Raw genomic sequence first — 13,003 nt, forward strand, 5'->3', positions numbered from 1 at the left:
CACACACATTCAAACATGTGCCTCTGCTGTCACAAAACCTTCTTGACTTTCTCTTTCAAGCCACCCTATCTCTTCTCAACTCTATCAATCAGTTAAAAACGCCAGATATTAGAGTTCCATATATCACATATTTCATTTCCAGCTTCTTCTTGCAAAATCTGCTAATCTATTTACTTAAGTAATTTAAAGTAATATTCATAAAGCGCCCCTGATGTCTAGTGCTTGATAGCATATTACAGCCACTGCTCATGAGTCTAATGGTGAGTTGAGAGAATGGGATCCACATGACCACACAAACATGTGTGGGCATGCACATACACACATACACACACACAAATATATACTTGCAGACATTTCCACAGATACAACATCAAACACATCCCCCTGACTACACTCATGGCTTGTGCACACAGACTTACCCATTCACCCATACATACATAAACATGTACTCACACTCCTATTCCACCTATTCCCTTACTAAACCCCTTAATGTGACTACCCAGACACACATGCACAGAAGCACATACAAACACACTCAAACACAGACACACTCAGACACAAACACAAACATGTGCACACTCACCTGAAATGTATACCTCTGCATACACTCAAACATGCAGCTGGGCACACACACACACACACACACACACACACACACACACACACACACACACACACACACACACACACACGCACACACACACACAAATCTACACCTCTGCTAAACACCCCAGCAGTTATCTGTAATGCTATTTCATCCATTAAAAGTAATGGGTGAAAGTGATCTTTTCAATATGTTAATTAACATGTCTGGAGGTGGTGATTTATGCAGATGAGTGGTTGTTGAGGAAGAGCACATGACTCATTAACATATTCCTCTCCCCAAGAATACCTCATTTATATTAGTGATGATGGCAAACTGGAAATGGCTACAGCTGGCAATTACATTTCTGAATCCCAAAGTAAGATTGTTAATCTAGGATGAATTGCAGTGGGGAAATGAATTACACTTAATATGCTTATGTTCATATTCACCTTCATTGTATCATAAATGAGATATATAGATGTTATTGAGGGGCATAGTGTAAAATGGCATGGTAAGAGCCAGAATAATAAATTGTCAGTGTCCTCTTAGCAGGCCATTGTACAAATATTGCCAGTTGTTTGCTAGTAATCACAAATATATTCATATTTCTATATGCATTTAATATTTCTAAAACCAAGTGACATAAGCTGTTGCATGGCATCATATAAAATCTTAGATTATGTTGAAGAAAACTGTCATTTAAATTTAGACTGTAACTTACACGTATTGAGAATTTCCCAGGCTTATTTATATTGCTAATTATGCAATTAAGCATATTTTTCATATTTCTGTAAATATCTTAATAAATAAATAGTCAGTGGGAAATATCTTGCTGATATAAGAAAGGTTATGTCTGACTTATAAAAGTATTCTTTCAATATAGTTCAAGTTATTCATATTGCAATATATGACAATATGTTGTGATACCTTTAGAGAAAAATATCCTACGTTTGTGTGAACCGCAGTGTATTACAGCATTGAACTAAAGAATGCAAATGCATTATCACTGCAAAGAAGACTTTTTTTACTGATGATATTGCTGTATGTGGTATTTTAATAGCTTTTATTGCTGAAAAAAAATTTACTTTTATTTGACTAATGCTTTTTATAGCAATGTTCAATAATTCAAAGATGTACATGGGGTCCTAGAAATGTGACACTCTACAGCACAAAGATGGCAATGAGATATATATGCAAATATGCATACAGATGATAATGGTGGAAATATGTTGAAAATGCTGTGATACCCACAAAAATGCTTTGAACCAATCTGCAGATAACATCAGCACAAAGATCACACTGAATACATAGGATCAACGTATTCTTCTTAGGGAGACAGTAGTTGGTGGATAACAATAAAAAAAATCTATACATTATCTCATTACATGCTAGAGAATCACCATTATGTCTGATTGTCATATGAATATCATTTTATGAAGGCTGGCATAATGGTTAATGTGTTTATCTCCCATACAAATGGTTCAGGGTATGAGTCTCAACTCTTTTAGAAATTGGCTAGGCTTACAATGGCCCACATATAAAGAGAAATATCTGTGCAACAACTTTCTTTAAGATATATGTATTTGTTTACAAGTAGTTTGCAAAATTTCAGTCTCAGGAATTAGGTGTTAATGAGTTAAATGAAGAAAGTGTTTCTTTTAAACTCTACAGATTTATTTAGTAACATAACAAAAAGTTAACTGGTGACATACCTCTCAGCCTCATAGTGCAAGAGAATTCTGGACAAAAATAATGATCAACAAAGGTCTAAAATCAGTGATGGATTTTAATTATTGCTCTTAAGTTGCTGGGATAACATAATTTGCATAAACATGGGTTTTCTGAGGGATACAAAGCTTGAACCTCAAACATCTATCATTATTTATTGACTTCAGTCCTCAATCATTTACCAGAAATGAACTGATTTATTGAGGAACAGATCAATCTGGACATTCAGTGAAATTCAAATTGAGAGTTATACCTGGCTGTAATAGAAAGCTTGCTTAATGAACTATTGAATTTAATATAAAATGAAGGCTGAAAGAAGCCAAGTCAGTATGATAAGTTGTACTTTTCTGAAGCAGACTGGATCTGGTAGAAACAGAATCAAGTAGTGAAGGCAAACCTTGGAGATGAAGGTGGAGATTGTTCTTGCCAGAGGCATCTAGCCAGAAAATTAATAAAACAGACTGTTTCCAGCAGTACAAGACTGAGTTGCAGGTATTTGCTCTTTATTTCTTTGGCATAACCTTCCTTATTTTCATTTGTATGCAATAAATCGTATTATTTAAAGACTGCTAGACACAACTACTTTTAAGGACTGGGGGGCTCAGCTGTTTACACACACACACACACACACACACACACACACACACACACACACACACACACGTGTTTGTATGGGTTCACTTCAGAAGCTCAAAATGCTGAAATCTCGACTTTCAGTATTTCACTCCCAAGAAGCCGAAACCACATAATAGTGAAAGTTTAGAAGAGTGAAATTCAAAATCTCAAATACCAGAGGTTTTGAATTTCACACTTCTTAGAGCTCCACTGTGGGCATGTATTCAGATAAGTGTGTGTGTATGTGTGTGTGTGTGTGTGTAACTGAGTGTGCGTGTGTTAAGAGGTTTGGGTAGGGGCTGTGGTGTGTGTCAGTGTGCTTTGTTGCTGTGATGTGTGTGTGTGCGAGGAGAATGTAGCTTGTGTGGTCATGTTTTGTGTGTGTTTGTACGTAGTTCAACCTCGGACTGAGAATATTTAAGTATGAGGGGTGCGGGGGGCAAGCCCCCCTGCTTTCATGTAGTAGAGTGATTGTGTGTGTTTGTGTGGTGGATGGTGTGTGTGTGTGTGTGTGTGTGTGTGTGTGTGTGTGTGTGTGTGTGTGTGTGTGTGTGTGTGTGTGTGTGTGTGTGTTTGTGTGTGTGTATGTGTGTGCGTGTAGTAAAACCGCAAAATTCATAACCTCCAGTATTTGAGGTTTTGGATTTCGCGGTTTTTAGTTTTCGTTGTTTTGTGGATTCAAGTTCTTGGGCTCCAGATACTGAAATTCGAGATTTCAGTATTTTGAGCTCCTGAAGTGAATCCGTGTGTATGTACATATATATATATATATATATATATATATATATATATATATATATATATATATATGTATAGGAAGTATTATGTTGTATGTCATGGAATACATTTCAAAGTTAATATTACAAAACATGTTTCATGATAGATTGGTGAAGTCATGAGTCATGAAACTGGGTTCAGAAATCTAATCTATCACACACAGTCTATGGCATCCATTTATGGATGTTTTCTTTTCATTTCAGTGGGAGGAGCTAGTTATATTAATTTACTAAATTGTGTGCTGAATAAGGTATTAACATATTCTGCACAGAGTTTTGTAGTTTGTATTTCTCATTAGTAGCTTTGAAGGCAAATACAAGTGTTGAAGGCAAACGTTAACACTTTTATAAGAAACCAATTACTTTTTTGATATTCTTTTAGTAGTTCAGTGAAGGTTAAATTGCATTGTTTAGTTTTCATTTATTTATTTTTCGGTATTTTGATCTTATTTAATTTTGATATTTTGATCAGGTCCATTTTGCTGGTAAAGTTTTCACATCTACTGCCTTTGATGCTATGTTTGTTTATTTTTGTTAATCTTTATTATTTTTTTTATTATTATTATTCAAGGATAGATTTGGATTAACAGGGTTATTTAGGTGAGCATATTTGTTCTGCAGGAAATTAGTCTTTATTTTTAGGGCATGCATCGCATGTGGTTAATTCATTTCTTCTCTAGGCTAAGTGGGTTAAAATATTGTTTAAGATCAGGATTTCTGACAGGCTGTGATGTACAAATCCACACAGCATGTGGTTAAATCTGCTCATGACATGCGCTGCACATGCACTTATTTCATCTAACTACTACCTGTATATTTACATGCGCACACATATCCACTCAACTTACATTTATATAGAAAGAGATGGATGGAAGGATGGGTAGGTATATATAGACAGAGAGATATCTGGCAGCAGTTAGTTTATTTGTTTTATCTTTGGGTTGAGCCACACCCAAATCACATTATATCAGGATGTAATATAGTACAATTATGTTCTATTAACTACAGCACAGTGGTATTGTGTTCTCTTTGATTGTGGTCGTATGACAATTGAGTTAGTATATATAAGTAAGGCTGGGGTAAAGTGAATTCCACAGTAACAATTTGAAATGCCAGGACAGCTAGAGTAATTCCCTAGACAAGGAGAATGGAGGGGCAAAAAACGGATGTACATATATTAAGTCGAAGATATCCATTTCCTGGAATATTTCCTTTTCTCTGATGTATGGCAACCTCAGAGATCATATATATAAGTTATGGGGGTGGGGGGGGCCTTGCCCCCATATCAGGAAGTGTATGGGGTGCTTGCATCACTGCAAAAAGAAGTTTAAAGGAAAAGAGTGCTGTTCAAGATTATCTCGTCTACTCAATTTTCTGTCGTTTTTAGCATATCAACAATCTGCATTTTGAGTACTGACATTTCATTACACTCATTGGGAAATACAAGGTTCAATCTTCCTACTGCATGTTGTTGGAATGTGGGAGGAAACCAAAGCACCCAAAGAAAACCCATGTGAACTCAGGGAGGATTTGCAGACTCCACACAGACAGCACCCCAGCAGATAAACCATAGAACGTCTTGCAGTGATGTGACTGTGCTACCCACTGTGCTGTTTCTCTTCCATTACTGCCCAAATAAGAAGACCATATGATGACTTGGCCTCAGTGCGCATTTTTAATGAGGTAAATGTATATGGCAATATCAAAGTGCGCATCAGATTTCACCAGCAAGTTTAAATCTTTTAGTTGATTGGAACTCTTCCATTCTCCCTTTACATAATCCAGCATGACTGCGTCTATCATTGATGAACAGAAATTTGGTTGCTTCATTGTTTTATAACCAAGAAAATAAATCCAGTAACTGTCTTTCTACCTGACTACTTCTCAGATGCTGGAATTATTTACTCATGGTGTTATCCTTTGAACAAATCTAGCTCTACCTTTCAACTCAAAAGTTTATGTGAAGCAAAGTGATCAAGCTCTTTAAGACAAGAACTAATTTAGAATTGTAAATATTATTTATTATTTATTTACTTATTTATTTTCATTTCATTTTCACATTTGTTTACTGGGAAAGTCTGACTAGACACAGGTCATTTTTCAGTGGATGCCTGGGGAGAAAAGCTCCTAATACAGTTTATAACTTTTACATCTGACAGTTTAGATTACATAAGACACTTTCATATACATAGTAACAGTGCACAGTAGTATTTAACAGTGTAAAAGCTAGAGACATTTCCATGAAGTATTTAATTTCTGATATGTTCTAAAACTGTGAACAGATATTTGGTATATCAGGTACAGGAAATATCATGATAACCATCACTACATACAAGAAAAAAATGAAACTAATTATCTGTACATTTTTAATTCACTGAACATTCAGAAAACTCTGCTGAAAGTGTTCTTCTCTTTTGTGTGAACAGCCACAGTGTGACAGAACATGCAGGTCAGATGCCCCATAGTTCTTAACCTGTTAATTTGCAAGCAAACCATGTGTAGCACCCTAATGCTGGAGGGCTTATATCATGATATTGAAAGCTCAGGTCAGCGAACACCTGTTTACTGGCCAATAAACAGCAAAATGTCAGTTCTGCAAACAGCCACTACAGCAAAATTTTTTCCTAGGGGAAAAAACTTGCTTGGCTATTATCGTGGATTTGCCCTTCCCCACTGTAATGCGATCTTGGAGTTGATATATTTAGTTGGGGTGGTTTGGGGGGACACAGCCCCTCACTTTGTTAGGTTTTTAATGCTGTGTCATTTCTGCTTGGTCAAGGGATTTTTTTCCTGTACGAAAAAATTTGCTGCAGTGGCCATTCATAGAAATGGCATTTTGCTGTATATTGGTTGCCTAATAGGTGTTCACTGACCTGAGCTTTCAATGTCATAATATAGACCCATTCTGGACCATGCAAAAAAGTGTGTCTATTTCATGGTGTATTGATACAGTAGACTTTCAACCAAATATCTTTTTTTTTCATTATATGGTATGCAATACCTGATTAAATAGCTATGTTTAGCTACAGAGGAAACTATTTTAGACTTTAAACCTCAGAGATAGCAGACAGCCCTAGCTACTTTGCCAGGGATGCCCTGCACCTACACCCCAAGGCTTTTGTATACTGGCTAAATCCTTGTCCACCCCCATAATGCACTTTTTAGGCAATGCCAGTCTTCTCAAACTTCCAGCATGAAAAACATGCAGAAAACATAAAGGTATTGTTGATCAATGCTAACAACCTAAAACACCTCCACTTCTTAGGACTTCTTACCCTGGAAAACATTGACATATTCATTGTCAAGGAGACCTGGCTCAAGCCTCATAAGAGCACTTCAACAGTGCAGGGTTTCAATACCTGCCACATGCTCAGACCCACAGAATTAGATGAAAGCACTAAATGCAGCAGTGTCTCTATATTCTTAAAAAACAAAAAATCATCTCTAGACTTGTTAGAAAAGATAAGGACCTGGAATTGTTCCACATCCAACTTAACCATTAAAAAAACACCTATATCAGCCCCCTCAACCCAAATCACTTATTTGACTGGTATTGAGTCCCTATGCATTAAGGCAAACACCATTCCCCTAGGAGATGTTAGCTACTTCTCTATTACACGTGAGACTTATATATCATTAAAAATGTATGCCAAGAAATTAAAAATGTATGCCACAACATTTCTGAATTCATCAATGCAAACTATTTTAACCAGCCACCTCACACCCCAACCAGTAGCAATACAAACCATGCATAGTCCTTAGCAATATGGGACAGCTTTGCGCTCCAGCATTTTCCGCTTCCTACCTTGTAAAACCAGACTATAAATCAGTCACATTGACCATAAGACTGAAGCCAAAAGCATCTTCCAATATCTCATTGTTCAGAGATTATGCAAAGGCTGACTGAGGATCTGACTAAATTCAATCTCCCCTTCCAAACTGAGGACCTCACTGCTTATGTGAATTCTTTACTGCCAAAGTTTGTGCTCATGAAAATAGCTGGATAGATGCATCTGTCCACCTCCAAATTATATTTCGCACCAAATTTAAAAATAAACCCCTTATGTTATAACATAAACAGGCTGTATAATAAAAACAAACAAACAAACAAGGGAAAAATGCATGCAAAAATGTATCTAACTCTCAAGATGCTAAAAAAACATTTTCCCTAAACTTCACAGGGAAATCTGGTTGCTTATCAAATCTGTCAGTGCCAGATATGAGGTAAAACTAGCTCCCCAGGTGAAAGATAACCACAAAATCTTCTTTAACTGGATTAGAAACCTCAGAAATAATGTGCAGCACTACACAGAGCTAACAGTAAATTATATTTCCCTTCCCATATTCCCAGAGTAAATAACTACATGTATACCCCCCTACAAAACTCCAAAGAACAAGTCCTAAAGGCAATATCTAAGACCAAAAACACTACTTCCATGGGACTGGATAACATGCCAGAATGTTTACTTGTCAGCCTGAAACAGGACTTGTCAGACCTAATACAGTTGTTATTCAGTATCAGCCTCCAAATAGGCTTCATGCCAGATGAATGGAAGACAGCAACAATCATCACCTTATACAAAGTTGTACGCCAATGGACATGGATAAATATGAACCCATAAGCCTTACCAATCTCATCTAAAAACTATGGAAAGGATCATTATTGAATTGGTAAATAACAATATTGGCAACCTACAAACTCTTGACCCGAGCCAATTCAGATTCGTTAAGACAGATCCTGACTACTGATGCTTGCTGACTTCTTTGAGAAGGGTACTGAAGTAATAGATGAGGGTAAATCAAGCACACACTGCATATCTAGGCCTCACAAAGGTGTCCAATACCATTCCACATTCAGGCATCATAGACAAGCTCTCCCAGCTAAATTGCAAAATCCTATGTATCTCATTTGATAGCAAATTGCCCAGCAAATAAAACTAAAAAAATGGAATGGTGGCTCTACCTCATTCAAAAGACGTACCCCAAGGTTCTATCTTTGTACCACCTCTCTTTGGGATTTGGCTGACCAAGTTACAGATGACTGTAAATTTGGTGCTATCATAAGCTCCTCAGAGGACACCAAGATCCTTCAAGACGGCCTTTTCCAAACAAATAACTGGTGCCAAAACCGTGGACAAATACTAAATACCAAGAAATGTATAATAGCATAATTTGGCAAGCATAACTTCCCTTGTAACCATAACCAATCAGGGGAACACCTCAATAGAATCTGGGACAAATCCAAAAATAATCAGAGACAATCAGGGAGACCTTTAAAATATTAGTATTATTAGACTGAGACCTTCACAGAACAAGAGAGCATAAACTAGTATGCAGTTTTTGAAGAAAAAGAAGTCTGTAACTCTAATTATTGCCATCACTTATTAAGTATAACTCACCACCTTTTCCCCAAAGGTCACCAACTTTCGAAGAGATTAAGATGGACAGAGCTGAAATTTGACTTAAAATCAGGGACGTCCCTGAAAATTGGGGACAGTTGAGAGGCATTCTGTGAATATCTCATTGACAACACACTGCTGTAACTTGATCCCGTACTCGGGGATCTAGGAACCTAAGTCAACAACAAATTGTCCTTTGAACACCATGTATCCTCTATTTTAAGGAAGCCCTTTTTCACTGAATAATTCATACCTAAAGGTACGGCATCCATGTCCAGGGGTGTAATCATTCCTTTGGACTCAGTTCTCATTAGGCTGATCATTGCATATAAAGCTCCTTTTGATATGTACCTGTCCAAAGACATGTCCCAACTGGAAAGATCAAAATATCAAGGGTCTAAATCATAAAAAACTATGCAAACCATCTCCAAACCTTCCCAGTATCATACAGGCTACTAAGAGCAATCCCTACCCCTTTATAAGAGCCTCAACAGACCCTATCCCTTCAGATCTATTAAACCTTTTTGAAAGTATAATGGTAGTTTAAACACACAAGCAAGGGATCTCAGTCTCTTTTACAACATAAACATGACATATTGGAGGGATTAATATGTATCACGGAAAATTCCACTTCTTTGGAACCACCTTATACTCTACATAAACCAAAGTACTTGTCTTACTCTAGTCAGTTGTAATTTGTACTTCTTTTTTTTTTTTTCAAAACAGGTTTATTGTTTTAACATATAAGAGAAATATCATAACAATTTTATACAAGTAATTAAAAATAGGTATTATTATAATATTCAACAAAACAACTAAAGTATTTACAAAGACATCCACTACAATCAGATCAATTAATTAAACTAAAATACCATGCTATTGAAATTAAAATTTTTTAACAAATTTTGTAAATTATCCCATACAATAAAATAAGATGTTTTTCTATTTGTTCTAGTCCTAATTGTGTTTATTTCCATATGGCAAACTATATTCATAACATTTTTAAATTCATTGAACGAAGGCGGTGTATCTGAAATCCAATTTCTAGTTATTATTTTCCTAGCCACTGCTAGAATAGACCATAACAAGGGAAGCTTAACCTTTTTAACACTTTGAGGTACAGGTGTGTTGAATAATATAAGAGATTTAGAAATAATGAAATTATCTGTAAAAAGAGCCTGCAAAAATTCATTAATTGACTTCCAGTATTCTTTCAATTTTATACAGTCATAAAACATATGAGCCCAGTCAGCATTAATTTCTACATTACATCTCTTACATAGATTATCTTTATTATTTATTTTATTCATCATCAAAGGTGTATAAAAGATCTATGTAAAAATTTCCATGTATAAAGTCTCCAGACAATGGAAGACGTAGTTCTATAAGCAGATTCCAATATATATTGTTTATCTTGTTGATTTGGTGGGTCCCCATTAATAGAAGTGAAATAATTCCAGTATGAATCTACACTGTAAAAAGTTTCTTGTCTGATAACTTTATGTATGTATGAAAGTTTACCTTTATCAGAAACTTTATGTTGTAAATTTAATATCAAGTAATCAATCAGTGTTGGAATAGATTCTTTAACAGTTATAGACATTAAATCTATTTTATTAATGAGATGTTGTCTAAAGGTCTGAACCTCTAACCAGCAAGTTTCTCTTAGATCAAATTCTTGTTTTAAGAAATCTAGATTTTTAACTTTATTATCAGATATCAACTGATACCAGTACTTTAGATCATTATCTATAGCTAAATGAGTTCCTTCAGAAGTAGATGACAAAAGCATACCCTGAGTATACATTATAGGAAATACAATAAAATTCCATTCCCTATACTTAGGGTGCATGAATATAAAGTTACGATAACTAATAATAATATTTAATGGGTAACAAACCATATGTTTAGGTGTAATAGGTGAAGTACAAAATTCCTTTAGTAACCATAACATGGAGTTATTTACAATCATATTTTATGTGTTAAGGAGATTTTCATGAAGTGTATACTAATTAGCTCCCAATAATCTTTCCATTTTGTGACATATGACTGATCTATTAATAAGGTAATAACTTTTACAATAGAAGAGATAGTATATAAATTAAAGTCTGGAAAAGAAATACCCTTTGAGACCAGCTATTAGTATGTTTCTTTAATGCAATCCTAGGTCTATTAGGTGCCCATAAGAAATTTAACATTAGTGTGTTCAGTTTCTTGATAATTATTTTTGTAGGTGGAAGTATTATTGATTGTATTAAGTATAAAATCTTGGGGAATATTATAATTTTAATAATTGTAAGTCTCTCCTCCATAGTAAAAAACATATTATTCCAGGTATTAAAAAGATTTTGTATATTAAGAAAACAGGTAATATAATTATTATATATAATAGATTTAATATCTTTAGATAGTATTATACCTAAATAAGTTATCTGACCTGAATTGGGTACATATTTAGTAAAATCACTAATGAGAATATTTTTCGTGTATATATAGGTAGTATTTTAGTTTTTTCTTCATTGAATATTAAACCAGAAATACTTTTAAAATTCATCATGTTATCAAATAGAGACTGTATAGAAGAATTAGATCCTGCTGATATAATTAGAACATCATCTGCAAAAAGTTGAATTTTGGATGTTGTATTTTCATCTATTTCAAAACCCTCTATGTCAGTACTGTTTCTGATCAAATTAGCCCAAGGCTCCATTACTAAAGTGAATAATAGTGGAGAAAGTGGACATCCTTGTTTTGTACCTTTAAGAATGGGTATTTTTTGTGAAACATATGTTCCTGCCTTAATATAAGCCAACGTTCCTTTGTATAAATGTTCAATTAGATTTACAAATGCATCCGAGAAGTTTGTGCACTTCCTTAAGGTAAACAGATAGTCCCAACTTACTGAATCAAATGCTGAACTTATATCAAGACTAATAAGTGTTAAATCTTTCTTTTCCTATTTGCAAAATCTATTAATGTTAAAGTTCTTCTTATATTATCAAAAGTATTTCTATTTACAATGAAGCCTGTCTGATCTATATCTATAATGCCGGGAATGATTGTCTTCAATCTATCAGCAAAGATATTCATAAACATTTTATAATCAACATTAAGTAATGAGATGGGCCGATATGAAGAACATCTAGTTGGATCTTTATTAGGTTTTAAAATTGGCGAAATAAATGTATATTGCCAAGATGGGGGGGGTTATTAACTCAGTTTGGGCCAAAATAAAAACCTTATGTATTAATGAATATGTATTTTAGAAAGGATTTTATATATCTCTGGTATAATACCATCATTACCCGGTGCTTTGTTTGATTTAAGCTTATTTATTTGTGTAATAACTTCTGTATATGAAATACTCTTGTCCAATAGTTTAATCTGTTGTTTATTAAGCTTTTTATTCATATTTGTGGTTATAAACTCCTTTATTTTATCTTTAGGTTCCATGTTAATATTATTATGGTTAATTTTGTGAAAGTGATTTCTAAATTCATCTAGTATTTCTCGTATACTAGAAACATTCTTCTTTTTCCTTAGAGAAAAGATTTCTTTGATATGGTTTTGTTTATTCAACCTTTTTGTTTTACTTTTAAGTCTATGTAAGTATTTGGGGCTTATTGAATAAGACAAAAACTTGTATTTCTCTAAAGTTATTTTAACTTTATGAGTTAAAATGTCTTTGTATTTCTCATTTAGTTTGTTTATTTCTTCAATAACTTTCTTGTCCATAATATTTTCTTTATTATTATGTTTATGAGTCTAATTTACTTTGAATATCTAACAATTCCTTATCCCAAGATATCCTTTGATTATTATACCATCTGATACTTTGTCCATATAGATGTGATTTTAAGGCATCCCAAACATAAACAATGGAGACTTCAGGAGTGTTA

The sequence above is a fragment of the Protopterus annectens genome, chromosome 2.part1 (assembly GCF_019279795.1).
Source record: "Protopterus annectens isolate FY-2018-M chromosome 2.part1, PAN1.0, whole genome shotgun sequence".
Classification (NCBI taxonomy): domain Eukaryota; kingdom Metazoa; phylum Chordata; order Ceratodontiformes; family Protopteridae; genus Protopterus; species Protopterus annectens.